Source organism: Mugil cephalus, chromosome 4 (genome assembly GCF_022458985.1).
Source record: "Mugil cephalus isolate CIBA_MC_2020 chromosome 4, CIBA_Mcephalus_1.1, whole genome shotgun sequence".
Taxonomy (NCBI): domain Eukaryota; kingdom Metazoa; phylum Chordata; class Actinopteri; order Mugiliformes; family Mugilidae; genus Mugil; species Mugil cephalus.
The window spans coordinates 28,557,600-28,572,761 of record NC_061773.1 but is presented as its reverse complement, the minus strand read 5'-3'; the positions used below and the strand labels follow the sequence as shown (position 1 = coordinate 28,572,761).

General features: G+C 43.6%; 3 long non-coding RNA genes and 4 other non-coding genes across 9 annotated transcripts in view; 4 read left to right on the top strand and 3 right to left on the bottom strand.

The window, feature by feature from the left end:
* The first annotated feature begins 6,511 nt into the window (after nucleotides 1-6,511).
* LOC125007533 lies at nucleotides 6,512-6,617 on the top strand. The gene has a single exon (XR_007112746.1). It is a non-coding gene; the product is annotated as a U6 spliceosomal RNA (small nuclear RNA).
* A 1,180-nt stretch (nucleotides 6,618-7,797) lies between these two features.
* Nucleotides 7,798-9,551, bottom strand: LOC125007088. Of its 2 annotated transcripts, XR_007112649.1 has the most exons (3): nucleotides 9,428-9,551; nucleotides 8,256-8,413; nucleotides 7,798-8,127 (listed from the first exon to the last, which is right to left on the bottom strand). It is a non-coding gene; the product is annotated as an uncharacterized LOC125007088 (long non-coding RNA). The 2 variants fall into 2 exon arrangements; XR_007112648.1 differs by lacking the exon at nucleotides 9,428-9,551 and having other exon boundaries at nucleotides 8,256-8,552.
* Nucleotides 8,644-8,750, top strand: LOC125007485. The gene has a single exon (XR_007112706.1). It is a non-coding gene; the product is annotated as a U6 spliceosomal RNA (small nuclear RNA).
* A 513-nt stretch (nucleotides 9,552-10,064) lies between the features above and the next one.
* Nucleotides 10,065-12,076, bottom strand: LOC125007002. Its single transcript, XR_007112635.1, has 2 exons — nucleotides 11,862-12,076; nucleotides 10,065-11,723 (listed from the first exon to the last, which is right to left on the bottom strand). It is a non-coding gene; the product is annotated as an uncharacterized LOC125007002 (long non-coding RNA).
* A 321-nt stretch (nucleotides 12,077-12,397) lies between these two features.
* LOC125007532 lies at nucleotides 12,398-12,503 on the top strand. Its single transcript, XR_007112745.1, has one exon. It is a non-coding gene; the product is annotated as a U6 spliceosomal RNA (small nuclear RNA).
* Nucleotides 12,504-13,667: 1,164 nt separating this feature from the next.
* LOC125007021 overlaps nucleotides 13,668-15,162 on the bottom strand; it is a 2,392-nt gene continuing 897 nt past the window's right edge. Inside the window, exons 2-3 of one of the 2 annotated variants that reach the window (XR_007112639.1) lie at nucleotides 14,102-14,175; nucleotides 13,668-13,997 (exon numbers count right to left, since the gene is read on the bottom strand). This is a non-coding gene — a long non-coding RNA (uncharacterized LOC125007021). Of the gene's footprint in view, nucleotides 13,998-14,078; nucleotides 14,505-15,162 lie in introns of those variants that run through there. The other variant, XR_007112640.1, reaches the window with a different exon arrangement.
* Nucleotides 14,406-14,511, top strand: LOC125007531. Its single transcript, XR_007112744.1, has one exon. It is a non-coding gene; the product is annotated as a U6 spliceosomal RNA (small nuclear RNA).

Below are 15,162 nucleotides of genomic sequence, written 5' to 3'. Positions count from 1 at the left end.
CAAAGTCTTGGGCTGGTTTGTCTTTCGGTGACTGGCGTTCAGGTGCAGGGATCTCCACGGTGGTGGCCTCTGGTGAGAGCTGGGCAAGTGGTTTCACACACAAGCGTCTACATTTGGTTCCTTTACGAGTCAATTTCTTTTTGGACTTCAGACCTGTGGCTTTCAGACTCTGAACTTCTTCAGCCTCAGACTGAGCAGTGCTGTCCTCAACCTCTCTGTACAGAGAGGAGGTTTCCAGCTGCTCAAAGTCTTGGGCTGGTTTGACTTCAGGATCTAGGAGCACCACAGCCGTGGCCTCTGAAAACTGCTCATCGGGAACAGTGACCACCACAGTAGTGACCTGCTGCTGAGACCCAACTCTATCTGTAGAGGCAACTTTTGATGACTTCATAGAGGGGGATCTAACTACAGCAGGTCGCACCTTGAAAATCCTATTAACACAAAAGCCCTTAGTCTTGAATTTCAGAGACAGTTTCTTCTTGGACTCTGGACAGACAATTGAAGCCTGGCTCACTGCGAAGCTCTTGGTCTCTTCTTCAGACTCAGCGTTTTCATCTTCCACTACTATGATTTCCAGGGAGGAGGGTTCCTGGTGTCCACATTCTGGAGGTGTTCTGTCGTCTGGTATGTGATGTTCAGGTACAACCACCCTCACAGCGGAGCCTTCCTGAAACTGCTGCTCAGGTACAACCAGCACCACAGCAGCAACATCTGGAAGCTGCTGCTCAGGCACAATGACCTTCACAGAGTTCAGCTGTGGGACGTCTGGTGACTGTGTTGATGCCACTGTGACTCCAGCACGAGGCTTTCTGAATAAAGGTTTCACAAAGAACCCTTGAATTATGCCCCCCATTCTCTTCAGGGACAGTTTGCATGTCCTGGATTTAGGAGTCTGGACGTCTTCATCTCCAGATAAGTCTGGGACTGCTTCTCCTTGGACCTCCTCTCTGTCTATGTCAGTTTCTGGTGTTTTAGTCTTACAGCTCTCCTTGTCTCCTATGGAGGCTGTCTCATGGGTGTATGCATCAAATGATTGAATGCCACTTTTAGTTTTTGTGGACTCCAGATCTTCTGTCTTTTTGTCAGTGTCTTCGTCTTCCAGGGGGATGGCCACACTGTTCTTTTTATTTGTTTGAGATTTGTGTGTCATCATCCCAATAAATTCTTTCAGCATCTTGCTGATGTAACGAACCATACGTCTAATTCTTCTTTTGGGAGTGACGTGTCGTTGTACTTCCTGCTCTTCAGTGTCCTTGCCAGCAGAGAGGAGGGAGTTGACGCTCTCAACCACGTCTTGGGCAATTAAGCTGGTCAACACCTCTGAGCTCTCAGAGCGGACCTCTTCTTTAATGTCCAGGACTTGAGCAAAGGTTTGGATAAGTGTGTCACCCACGCTGGTCAAGACAACCTCTTCAGAGATAAGATGCCTCTGTTTGATTTTCTCCAGGATGAATTTGGAAATGAGCATGGTCAAGTCTGTGAGCAGCTGTGCCAGCATAGAACTGGTAACCTCATCTGGTTTACCTAATATCAAACATTCCCACTGGTCGGTTGTGAGGCTGCAGAAAAACGATTCGATCAGTGGACGAAGCGTGTCCACAGTGATCAGTGGGATGTTGTGAGCAATGCTGTCCTCAACTACTCTGTCCAGAGAGGAGGTCTCCAGCTGCTCAAAGTCTTGGGCTGGTTTGTCTTTCGGTGACTGGCGTTGAGGAGCAGGGATCTCCACGGTGGTGGCCTCTGGTGAGAGCTGGGCAGGTGGTTTCACACACAAGCCTCTACAAATGGTTCCTTTCCGGGACAATTTCTTCTTGGACTTTGGATCTGTTTCTTTCAGACCCTGAACTTGTTCAGCCTCAGACTGAGCAGTGCTGTCCTCAACTACTCTGTCCAGAGAGGAGGTTTCCAGCTGCTCAAAGTCTTGGGCTGGTTTGACTTCAGGATCTAGGAGCACCACAGCCGTGGCCTCTGAAAATTGCTCATCGGGAACAGTGACCACCACAGTAGTGACCTGCTGCTGAGACCCAACTCTATCTGTAGAGGCAGCTTTTGATGACCTCATAGAGGGTGATCTAACTACAGCAGGTCGCACCTTGAAAATCCTATTAACACAAAAGCCCTTAGTCTTGAATTTCAGAGACAGTTTCTTCTTGGGCTCTGGACAAACAATTGAAGCCTGGCTCACTGCGAAGCTCTTGGTCTCTTCTTCAGACTCAGCGTTTTCATCTTCCACTACTATGATCTCCAGGGAGGAGGGTTCCTGGTGTCCACATTCTGGAGGTGTTCTGTCGTCTGGTATGTAATGTTCAGGTACAACCACCCTCACAGCGGAGCCTTCCTGAAACTGCTGCTCAGGTACAACCAGCACCACAGCAGCAACATCTGGAAGCTGCTGCTCAGGCACAATGACCTTCACAGAGTTCAGCTGTGGGACGTCTGGTGACTGTGTTGATGCCACTGTGACTCCAGCACGAGGCTTTCTGAATAAAGGTTTCACAAAGAACCCTTGAATTATGCCCCCCATTCTCTTCAGGGACAGTTTGCACGTCCTGGATTTAGGAGTCTGGACCTCTTCATCTCCAGATAAGTCTGGGACTGCTTCTCCTTGGATCTCCTCTCTGTCTGTTTCAGTTTCTGGTGTTTTAGTCTTACAGCTCTCCTTGTCTCCTATGGAGGCTGTCTCATGGGTGTATGCATCAAATGATTGAATGCCACTTTTAATTTTTGTGGACTCCAGATCTTCTGTCTTTTTGTCAGTGTCTTCGTCTTCCGGGGGGGTGGCCACACTTTTCTTCTTATTTGTTTGAGATTTGTGTGTCATCATCCCAATAAATTCTTTCAGCATCTTGCTGATGTAACGAACCATACGTCTAATTCTTCTTTTGGGAGTGACGTGTCGTTGTACTTCCTGCTCTTCAGTGTCCTCGCCAGCAGAGAGGATGGAGTTGACGCTCTCAGTTACGTCTTGAGCAATTAAGCTGGTCAACCCCTCTAAGCTCTCAGAGCGGACCTCTTCTTTAATGTCCAGGACTTGAGCAAAGGTTTGAGGAAGTGTGTCGCCCACGCTGGTCAAGACAACTTCCTCAGAAATAAGATGCCTGTGTTTGATTTTCTCCAGCAATGATTTAGAAATTAGCTCTATCAAGTCTGACAGCAGCTGTGCCAGCATAGAACTGGTAACATCGTCTGGTTTACCTAAACTCAAACATGCCACTGGTCTGGTGTGATGCTCCTGAAAAAGGATTGGATCAGTGGATAAACTGTGTCCATTGTGATCTGTGGGATTTCCTCTGTCTGGGAATAGCTTCCACTGTTCATTGGAACTGTTGTTGGTGTCGTGTTACGATACATTATCCTGGATGTAGGGTGACGGGTTTTAAAGTCTGTCAAACTACCTGAATGGCGTTGCTTTTTTAGCGAAAATCGAGCGATTTAACTATCTAACTCTTTCTATTTACTTGACTGTCGTCGTTATTTGGCGAAGATCAAGTGAATCTCTTATGAATCTCTTATGAATCTCTTATGAATCTCTGATGAATATCGGATGAATCTCTGATGAATATCGGATGAATCTCTGATGAATATCGGATGAATCTCTGAAGAATCTGTTGCTATTTAAGGTCTCTGTCAGGTGACACAGAGATCAAAGGCACGGTTCCTTTGATCTCAAAGGCATCGTGCCTTTGATCTCTGCTAATTGTGGGCGTGGCTTAGGAGGTTCCATCGCATCATGTGACATTATCACAACATCAAAAGAGTGATGTAATCACCACGGCAACACAGAGACTCCGTGACATCATCACTATGGCAACAGAGAGGCGTGTGACCACAGCAGTGAGGTCAAGATTCAAGATTCAAGATGGCGGATTCTACTGTCTTAATAAAAGGCCACAGTTATGGTGCTATTCTAACTATTAAAAACAATTTATGCATTATATGAAATGTCTGTGTTTTTGTATTTGTCTTCATTGTCAATTTCCCTTCATGTTCAGAATATAGAGATTAAAAATCTAAGTGAACAACAAATGCAAAGGAAAAAAAAAATAATAAAACAGATAAAAATAAACATTCTGAATAAGATATAGTAATTAAATAAATCAGCTGATATGCAGCAGTGCAATGTACGGTGCAAGAAGGTGCAGTAATATGGAGTAATATGTGCATTATGGTGCAGTAAGATGTATACAGTGTAATAAGTTGCAGTGAGGCACAATTAGGTACAGCACTGTGTGCAATAAGGTATATTTATGTACAGTAATGTGCAATAAATTGTAGTATGGTGCAATAAGGTGCAATAAAGTGCAGTAAGAAACAGTCAGGGGCCGTTATGTCCATTAAGGTGCAATAAGGTTGAATAATATGCAGTAAGGTGCAGTAAAGTGTAATCAGTGGCAGGGCTGCCATGGTGGCGGGATGGTGGGGGGGGGGGGGGGGGGGGGGGACACCACCCGATTGGCCACCCTGTGGTGGTCTGGTCTAGTTTTTCTACATTTTCACCAGTACCAGAGTATTTTCCTGCACCTTTTTACCTCCTTCACATCATTTATGAACAAATAATCATTAACACTTTATTTCTGTGCATGCGCCTGTTATTTTATTATTATAGGATATTGTTGTTACTTTGTAAGAATTGAAGTGGTGCTTTAATCTGATGAATACACAGAACACTGCTATGTTCACTGTACAGAGCTAGAAGCACTAACTTACTAACTTACCCACCAGCAGATGTGGTCAAGAAAAGCAAGATGAAAACACTGTGTACCTGTACAATGTAAATATTGAAGCGGTGCGATCAGTGGCAGTCTTCATTTTTGTTAATTTTGGACGACTCCCCCCGAAAATTGCAGTAAGTTGTGCAATAACTTGTAATAAGGTGCAGTAATATGTGCAATAAGGTGCAACAAGGTGCAGTGTTAGTCAGTACAACTTACCAAATCTCCAGAGCAGAACATTTCTCAATAAGCACCGAGACTGAGCTGCATTCAGTCCCAGATCATTACTCTCTCCACCTAAACTCACACTCACTGGTCTTTTGCTTCTCTCCATGAAGCCATAATCAAAACTTTGTATTCTTGAATTCCGCTCCGCCAGTGTAACATGTTGTTCTTTTAACGGTGGCTCTATTTAGCTTCCCAGTTAATAGTAGCTCGTCTTAATATCTTAGCCTCCCAGCTAATGGTAACTCTTTCTAGTCTCCAAATTAAGAGAAGCTCTTCCTAGCCTCCCAACTAATAGTAGCTCTCCCTAGCTTCCCAGCTAATGGTAGCTCTTTCTTGCCTGCAGCTAATGGTAGCTCTTTCTGGGCTCCAAGCTAACGATGGCTCTTCTTAGCGTCCCAGCTAATAGCAGCTCTTCCTAGCCTCCTTCCTATGTTGGAGTAAATCTGCTATTAGATAAGATGAAATCTTGGAACATTTAGAGCTTGGACACCACGTCCGGTCACCATAATCTCAGGAGACGTCACAGCTCAACCTGCAGTTCCTCTATCGTCCAATAGATGTCGCCAAACCAAGCATTGACTGAATGGAAGTGAATGAGAAATGACAAATGTGAGTGATCTTCGCTCAAGAGCTGGCCTTTAATTAAAACACCTCTTTAATTCTGAGGCACTTGCACTCTAGACACCCAAAGACTACATCCAACCCTGCAGCTCCGGCTGCTCCCGGAGTAGCAGATAAACGTCTCCATGTTTCTTGTGCTCAGACTGCATTGTTTTTAAATTACAATAGGAAGAAGAAATTCAGACACAGACCTAAACACCCAGACAGAAACCAGCTCTTCATCCCAGGGCTCCTCAGAAGTCTTGGAGGGAAGATCTGGTCTGAATGAGACTGTAATTTAACACAACAAAGGAGACATCAAATCAATAGAAAACACAGACATTAAAGTTCTGTGTTTCACACATGCTGAACTACAGCTCACATGGAAACGTAAGCTTCATCAGAGGTGTCATCATATTATATCACAGATTTATTTTAAATAATCAATACATTTATAACATCGGTTACGTAGCAGATCTTTGATCAGTCTTCAGACTCGTAGAAGCTCTGCAGGGTCTCAAATTTAAAGTCCCCAAATCCAACAAGAGCCTGTCCCTCCTGACCAGGTTGGAGGGACCTCACCTGTGCCTCCCCCCTCCCTGTCTTCTAACCTGCCCCTCTGACTGTACAGGAGGCTCTATGAGAAATGTGGGAGGAGGGGGGTTGAGTTACTCTGTTGTTTCCTCTCGTCCTGATGCAAAGACTCGTCACACAGAACTTCCCATGTGCCCCTGGGAGCTCCTGAGCAGAACATACAGTACACAGACTAGTTTAGACCCTCATCAGACCTTTTTACAGTGGATCACAGCTGCTCTGGAGCTCACAGTCCAGATCCCAGACCTTTTAACCATGCCCTTCTGGCTGAATGAACACATTTGAACCCCAGACTGCCTCTGTGTAAGAGCCAACCATGTGTTGGGGCCACGCTGGGACACAGTCATATAAATACTGTACGCACCCACGTCACAGTCGTGTTACTTCGGTAGCACATATACTAAAATTGGAACGATACAGAGAAGATTAGCATGGCCCCTGCGCAAGGATGACACGCAAATTCGTGAAGCGTTCCTCATTTTCCTTCAAAAATATTTCATATTATTGTCATTTCTGACATTTTTTAGACATTTATACATTTTTATGTGTAGTAACTTCTTGTCGCCACTAGGCGGCCATGAGACTCTACTCAGTGTACAACCCTACATGTGCTGGACTCTGTGTGGACAGATGAAGCAGTTTCACGCCCTCTTCTACAGTTTTCATTTTACTTAGTAATGCTGGTTTGTGTGTGTGTGTCACAAAACATGAGACTGATTAAACAGCACGTACATTACTGGAATGACATGGTACCAACAAACAGTCTGACGGTCCAAGCGTTTCATTACACTGACATTACAAGACTATAGTTTAGCTCATTAACGTCACCTGGCTCAGACAAAATAGCGACAAACTAAACACTTTAATGTTTAACGGGGTTTTATGGTAGAAACTTTGGCTGGTTAGCACAACACGGCGATAAAGCGTTAATATGCATTAATTTCTGTCGTTTAAAATGGGAAATTGACACTTTAAAAGCTAAAACTCTGATGCTACAACGCTAGTTTAGCATCGTCAAACAGACATTTCGGAGCGCGGAGTCATAAAAACATCGGTATGTAGTAACTTTATGTATTAGATCTAGTATCAGCAAGTAATGTAAGTTTTCAAACAGATAAACTTATTTTAAAACTTAATTTCATTAAATAATAACGACTACTGTTCTCACCGTCCGCACCGTTCAGCAGGTTCCAGTGACAGGGGAGGGTCCTGGAGGAATATTGGAACAAATCCGGCCTCTGATTGGATGACAGAAGTCACCACAAAGTCTGATTCTCGATAGTGGAACCACAGCGGCCCTCTGATTGGCTGACCGTCTTCCGGGTTTGGAAACTATTGGAACTGCTTCTGCGCCTTGATTGGAGGGGGCGGGGCATCCGTCTGCCGTTAATGCGGAACTGTCAACCGTGTTGAAACTGTTGGTGATGTGAGGTTCACCGGTTCGACGCCCAGTTAAAACAACGATGGAAACGGTCGGAAGTCAGAATTCATCTAAAAGTTATTCATAACAATTCGCCATACATGGCAAAACATACGCAAATTATATCCATATTTATACTCTGTCGTTTTGAAGCTCGACTCCATCTCTACGCCGAAGGGTCTCGAACCACTGACCTCTGACCCGACACAAAAATACAGAGAAGAAGAAGCAGGAGCAGCAGACTTCGAGAATGTATAGAGTTTACTGAGTGTTCACACTTCACAACAACCTCAGTCACAGAAACTGTACTTGAGGAGCAGCCTGTTTAACAACCAGTGGAGGAGTTGGAGGAGCACAGCTCTGTTTCAGGTGATTGAGGCCGTCCGTTCATGTGGGTCCTGTTCTTTTGCAGCAGGAAAGTAGTTCAGGCTCCTACCAGTCCTCTTTACGTCTCTGTGTCTGTCTCCTTGATCTTCTTTAGCCCACACTGGACAAAGCAGCAGCACAAATGGAGGTAGTTGAGGATGTGAGTGTGACAGCACCTCTGGTGGAGGTGGTGGAACCAACACTGACCTGTAACAAAGAGAAATGAATGAGGATCAAACCAAACCAAAAACATTAAGTCACTTTATATTATGATTCTAATGTCAATACATTTATAACATCGGTTACACAACCTGACCAGGTTGGAGGGACCTCACCTGTGCCTCCCCCCTCCCTGTCTTCTAACCTCCCCCTCTGACTGTACAGGAGGCTCTATGAGAAATGTGGGAGGAGGGGGTTGAGTTACTCTATTGTTTCCTCTCGTCCTGTTGTAAAGACTCGTCACACAGAACTTCCCATGTGCCCCTGGGAGCTCCTGAGCAGAACATACAGTACACAGACTAGTTTAGACCCTCATCAGACCTTTTTACAGTGGATCACAGCTGCTCTGGAGCTCACAGTCCAGATCCCAGACCTTTTAACCATGCCCTTCTGGCTGAATGAACACATTTGAACCCCAGACTGTCTCTGTGTAAGAGCCAACCATGTGTTGGGGCCACGCTGGGACACAGTCATATAAATACTGTACGCACCCAGGTCACAGTCGTGTTACTTCGGTAGCACATATACTAAAATTGGAACGATACAGAGAAGATTAGCATGGCCCCCTGCGCAAGGATGACACGCAAATTCGTGAAGCGTTCCTCATTTTCCTTCAAAAATATTTCATATTATTGTCATTTTTAGACATTTACACATTTGTATGTGTAGTAACTTCTTGTCGCCACTAGGCGGCCATGAGACTCTACTCAGCGTACAACCCTACATGTGCTGGACTCTGTGTGGACAGATGAAGCAGTTTCACGTCCTCTTCTACAGTTTTCATTTTACTTAGTAATGCTGGTTTGTGTGTGTGTGTGTCACAAAACATGAGACTGATTAAACAGCACGTACATTACTGGAATGACATGGTACCAACAAACAGTCTGATGGTCCAAGCGTTTCATTACACTGACATTACAAGACTATAGTTTAGCTCATTAACGTCACCTGGCTCAGACAAAATAGCGACAAACTAAACACTTTAATGTTTAACGGGGTTTTATGGTAGAAACTTTGGCTGGTTAGCACAACACGGCGATAAAGCGTTAATATGCATTAATTTCTGTAGTTTAAAATGGCAAATTGACACTTTAAAAACTAAAACTCTGATGCTACAACGCTAGTTTAGCATCGTCAAACAGACATTTCGGAGCACGGAGTCATAAAAACATCGGTATGTAGTAACTTTATGTATTAGATCTAGTATCAGCAAGTAATGTAAGTTTTCAAACAGATAAACTTATTTTTAAACTTAATTTCATTAAATAATAACGACTACTGTTCTCACCGTCCGCACCGTTCAGCAGGTTCCAGTGACAGGGGAGGGTCCTGGAGGAATATTGGAACAAATCCGGCCTCTGATTGGATGACAGAAGTCACCACAAAGTCTGATTCTCCATATTGGAACCACAGCGGACCTCTGATTGGCTGATCGTCTTCCGGGTTTGGAAACTATTGGAACTGCTTCTGCGCCTTGATTGGAGGGGGCGGGGCATCCGTCTGCCGTCAATGCGGAACTGTCAACCGTGTTGAAACTGTTGGTGATGTGAGGTTCACCGGTTCGACGCCCAGTTAAAACAACGATGAAAACGGTCGGAAGTCAGAATTCATCTACAAGTTATTCATAACAATTCGCCAAACATGGCAAAACATATGTAAATTATATCCAGATTTATACTCTGTCGTTTTGAAGCTCGACTCCATCTCAGCGCAGACGGGTCTCGAAACACTGACCTCTGACCCTACACAAAAATACAGAGAAGAAGAAGCAGGAGCGATACCAGGTAATACCAAACCTGATATCCTGATATCCCGATACAGACATCGATATCGTTACTTTTAGATGTCTACTTATGTGTATGATTTTTACAATGAGCATTTGTGAATATTCACAAAAAAGATCACACTGAATACACGTATAGTTCAACTTTAATTCAAGATTCAAGATCACTTTATTGATCTCCACAGGGAAATTGTTTAGTCCAAGTGTCCCCAGATAACAAAGAACATATATGAACCAGACATTTTACAGTGTCTCAGCCTGGATCCAAAGTGAGGTTATATAAAGTGTGAGGTTATATAAAGTGTTATATTAGCCACTACACCGATAACAGTTAGAGTTTACATTTATTGACCGATAACAATAATCAAGAAACAACAACCTTGCCCAAGATGAATTTCTCCACCCACAATAAAAGCTCATCTTAACAATGCACATTAAAAAGAGTGTGTGACTGTGCACTGGGTCCCATTCCATAGGACAACAACAACATCAATCAAGGAACAACAATCTGGTAGTAAGATTGGATCAGGTGACACGTGAGGAACGGCTAAAGCCTCTCGCAATTTCAGACCCCAAAGTGCATTTAAAATGTGCCTCTAATGTAATAAGCAAACGTTTCATCACTCACGGTAGATCAGTGGGATACAATACTAAAGAATTCAACATCTATGTCAAGCTGTGTGAGATATGAAATTATTTAAATTAAACTTGTACACAGAGCTTATATTACACCAAATAAGTTAAAAAAAATGGACGCAAATGTCACTGAACTGTGGCTGTGGTGAACCTGGTCCTTTGATGCATCTACTATGGTTCTGCCCAGCAGTAGAACGATTCTAGTCTGAAGTAATTGGTCTTTTAAAAGGTGTATTTAATATTAATGTTCCTCAATGTCCCACTTTATGCTTATTGGGAAGTAGAGTCGCAGATTTAAATTCAAGAGTCACTCAACAAATCACTGCTCTAGCTTTTCTCTCTGTGAAGAGGATCATACTTATGAATTGGAAGATACGCAAACCGGACGCTATAGTAAACATAACTGGCTGAAAGACTTTCTAGACCTACTGTCAATGGTAAAAGCAACTTCAACCGCCTTTATTTTGTTCTCTACTTTATTTGTGTGATGTAGTCATGTTTTTTTGTCGTTGTTGCTGTACTTGGCATTGTGCATACTTAAAAAAATATAAAAAATATGGAACAACAATGTGATGAAGCCTTTACAAACAGCCTTAGTGGCTACGTCCTGCTGCAGGGGAGGTAGAGTCAGAGGGTAAATTCTTTGAATTATTTTAAATGATACTTGTTTAACCGTATCATTTATCATTTATCTATCATATCCATCCAGTGATCTAGTTTAAAGATTTGGTCCAGACGGTGTCCCTCTTAGTTTTCAGTCGTTCTTTGTTCGTTCCGGGTTTTGTCGGTCACATATTTCATGGTTTGGTGACATCGGAGAGTTTTGACCCAGACTGCAAAGACACTTTCACTTTTTATCATTCGTTTCCGAACTAGTCTGAAGATGGTGATTTTGAGAGTGACTCCAGAGGGTTGTATCGATACGGCTCTGCAGAGGGCGGACTAATACTGACATCTAGCGGTGAGATTTTATCACTGCACGGGGGGAATTATTTGAATGTAAACAAGAGGCAGAAAACAGGAAGTGACCTTAGTTTTACCATTTACCAAGCAGCTGTACCTCATGTTAGTATAAAATAAAACACTTTGTGATCTGTGTTTCCTCGTACGTCCCGGTGACGGAGATGATTGTGTTTAAACATGCTTAAACACAGCCAGGTTTGTCCTGTGAGGACAAACAGTCCATTAGACAATGATCCGTCCACGCACTCTCTCTTCAAACAGAATAATCACAGAGCTTCAGATGCCTCCTCCTTCTCACAGACAACCCACACATACAGATGTTGATGCAGATCAGACCAACCTCAGCTGGATTCAACATGAAACCATGCATTTGTTTCAAGCTGAGGTGCTTGTCGCTGTCGTGATTTTCCACGTAGCAGGGAAGTGATCAAGTTTCTGTCTGTGTGTCCTCCCTCCCCCTCTGAGAGTGCAGGAGCTAGTTTTCTGTTGGTAAAGCACGGTGGGGGATGCAGAGAGGGTGTTCTGGGGTCATCTGTGAGCAATGTGGGAGGAGGAGCGTCGAGTTGATCTATTGTTCCTCCAATCCTGCAGCCTGACGTAATGGCTCATCACGCAAAATTTCCCATCAACCCCTGGGAGTCTCTGAGGAGAGCACACAGAACACAGACTAGTTTAGACGTGAGACATTTTCACAGTGGATCACAGTAAGTAGGTCTGGAGCTCACAGTCCAGATCCTAGACCCTTTTTACCATGTCCTTCTTCTGGCTGAATAAACAAGATCCAGCCTCAGACTGCCTCTGTGTAAGAGCAAACCATGAGTTGGGCCGACGCTGGGACACAGTCATATAAATACTGTACGCACCCAGGTCACAGTCGTGTTACTTCGGTAGCACATATACTAAAATTGGAACGATACAGAGAAGATTAGCATGGCCCCTGCGCAAGGATGACACGCAAATTCGTGAAGCGTTCCTCATTTTCCTTCAAAAATATTTCATATTATTGTCATTTTTAGACATTTACACATTTTCATGTGTAGTAACTTCTTGTCGCCACTAGGCGGCCATGAGACTCTACTCAGTGTACAACCCTACATGTGCTGGACTCTGTGTGGACACATGAAGCAGTTTCACGCCCTCTTCTACAGTTTTCATTTTACTTAGTAATGCTGGTTTGTGTGTGTGTGTGTCACAAAACATGAGACTGATTAAACAGCACGTACATTACTGGAATGACATGGTACCAACAAACAGTCTGATGGTCCAAGCGTTTCATTACACTGACATTACAAGACTATAGTTTAGCTCATTAACGTCACCTGGCTCAGACAAAATAGCGACAAACTAAACACTTTAATGTTTAACGCGGTTTTATGGTAGAAACTTTGGCTGGTTAGCACAACACGGCGATAAAGCGTGAATATGCATTAATTTCTGTGGTTAAAAATGGGAAATTGACACTTTAAAAACTAAAACTCTGATGCTACAACGCTAGTTTAGCATCGTCAAACAGACATTTCGGAGCACGGAGTCATAAAAACATCAGTATGTAGTAACTTTATGTATTAGATCTAGTATCAGCAAGTAATGTAAGTTTTCAAACAGATAAACTTACTTTTAAACTTAATTTCATTAAATAATAACGACTACTGTTCTCACCGTCCGCACCGTTCAGCAGGTTCCAGTGACAGGGGAGGGTCCTGGAGGAATATTGGAACAAATCCGGCCTCTGATTGGATGACAGAAGTCACCACAAAGTCTGATTCTCGATATTGGAACCACAGCGGCCCTCTGATTGGCTGACCGTCTTCCGGGTTTGGAAACTATTGGAACTGCTTCTGCGCCTTGATTGGAGGGGGCGGGGCATCCGTCTGCCGTTAATGCGGAACTGTCAACCGTGTTGAAACCGTTGGTGATGTGAGGTTCACCGGTTCGACGCCCAGTTAAAACAACGATGAAAACGGTCGGAAGTCAGTATTCATCTACAAGTTATTCATAACAATTCGCCATACATGGCAAAACATACGTAAATTATATCCAGATTTATACTCTGAAGCTCGACTCCACCTCTATGACGACGGGTCTCGAACCACTGACCTCTGACCCTACACAAAAATACAGAGAAGAAGAAGCAGGAGCAGCAGACTTCGAGAATGTATAGAGTTTACTGAGTGTTCACACTTCACAACAACCTCAGTCACAGAAACTGTACTTGAGGAGCAGCCTGTTTAACAACCAGTGGAGGAGTTGGAGGAGCACAGCTCTGTTTCAGGTGATTGAGGCCGTCCGTTCATGTGGGTCCTGTTCTTTTGCAGCAGGAAAGTAGTTCAGGCTCCTACCAGTCCTCTTTACGTCTCTGTGTCTGTCTCCTTGATCTTCTTTAGCCCACACTGGACAAAGCAGCAGCACAAATGGAGGTAGTTGAGGATGTGAGTGTGACAGCACCTCTGGTGGAGGTGGTGGAACCAACACTGACCTGTAACAAAGACAAATGAATGAGGATCAAACCAAACCAAAAACATTAAGTCACTTTATGTTATGATTCCAACGTCAATACATTTATAACATCGGTTACACAACCTGAACAGGTTGTTTCCTCTCGTCCTGATGTAAAGACTCGTCACACAGAACTTCCCATGTGCCCCTGGGAGCTCCTGAGCAGAACATACAGTACACAGACTAGTTTAGACCCTCATCAGACCTTTTTACAGTGGATCACAGCTGCTCTGGAGCTCACAGTCCAGATCCCAGACCTTTTAACCATGCCCTTCTGGCTGACTAAACACATTTGAACCCCAGACTGCCTCTGTGTAAGAGCCAACCATGTGTTGGGGCCACGCTGGGACACAGTCATATAAATACTGTACGCACCCAGGTCACAGTCGTGTTACTTCGGTAGCACATATACTAAAATTGGAACGATACAGAGAAGATTAGCATGGCCCCTGCGCAAGGATGACACGCAAATTCGTGAAGCGTTCCTCATTTTCCTTCAAAAATATTTCATATTATTCTCATTTTTAGACGTTTACACATTTTTATGTGTAGTAACTTCTTGTCGCCACTAGGCGGCCATGAGACTCTACTCAGTGTATAACCCTACATGTGCTGGACTCTGTGTGGACACATGAAGCAGTTTCACGCCCTCTTCTACAGTTTTCATTTTACTTAGTAATGCTGGTTTGTGTGTGTGTGTGTCACAAAACATGAGACTGATTAAACAGCACGTACATTACTGGAATGACATGGTACCAACAAACAGTCTGATGGTCCAAGCGTTTCATTACACTGACATTACAAGACTATAGTTTAGCTCATTAACGTCACCTGGCTCAGACAAAATAGCGACAAACTAAACACTTTAATGTTTAACGGGGTTGTATAGTAGAAACTTTGGCTGGTTAGCACAACACGGCGATAAAGCGTTAATATGCATTAATTTCTGTAGTTTAAAGTGGGAAATTGACACTTTAAAAACTAAAACTGATGCTACAACGCTAGTTTAGCATCGTCAAACAGACATTTCGGAGCGCGGAGTCATAAAAACATCGGTATGTAGTAACTTTATGTATAAGATCTAATATCAGCAAGTAATGTAAGTTTTCAAACAGGTTAACTTATTTTTAAACTTAATTTCATTA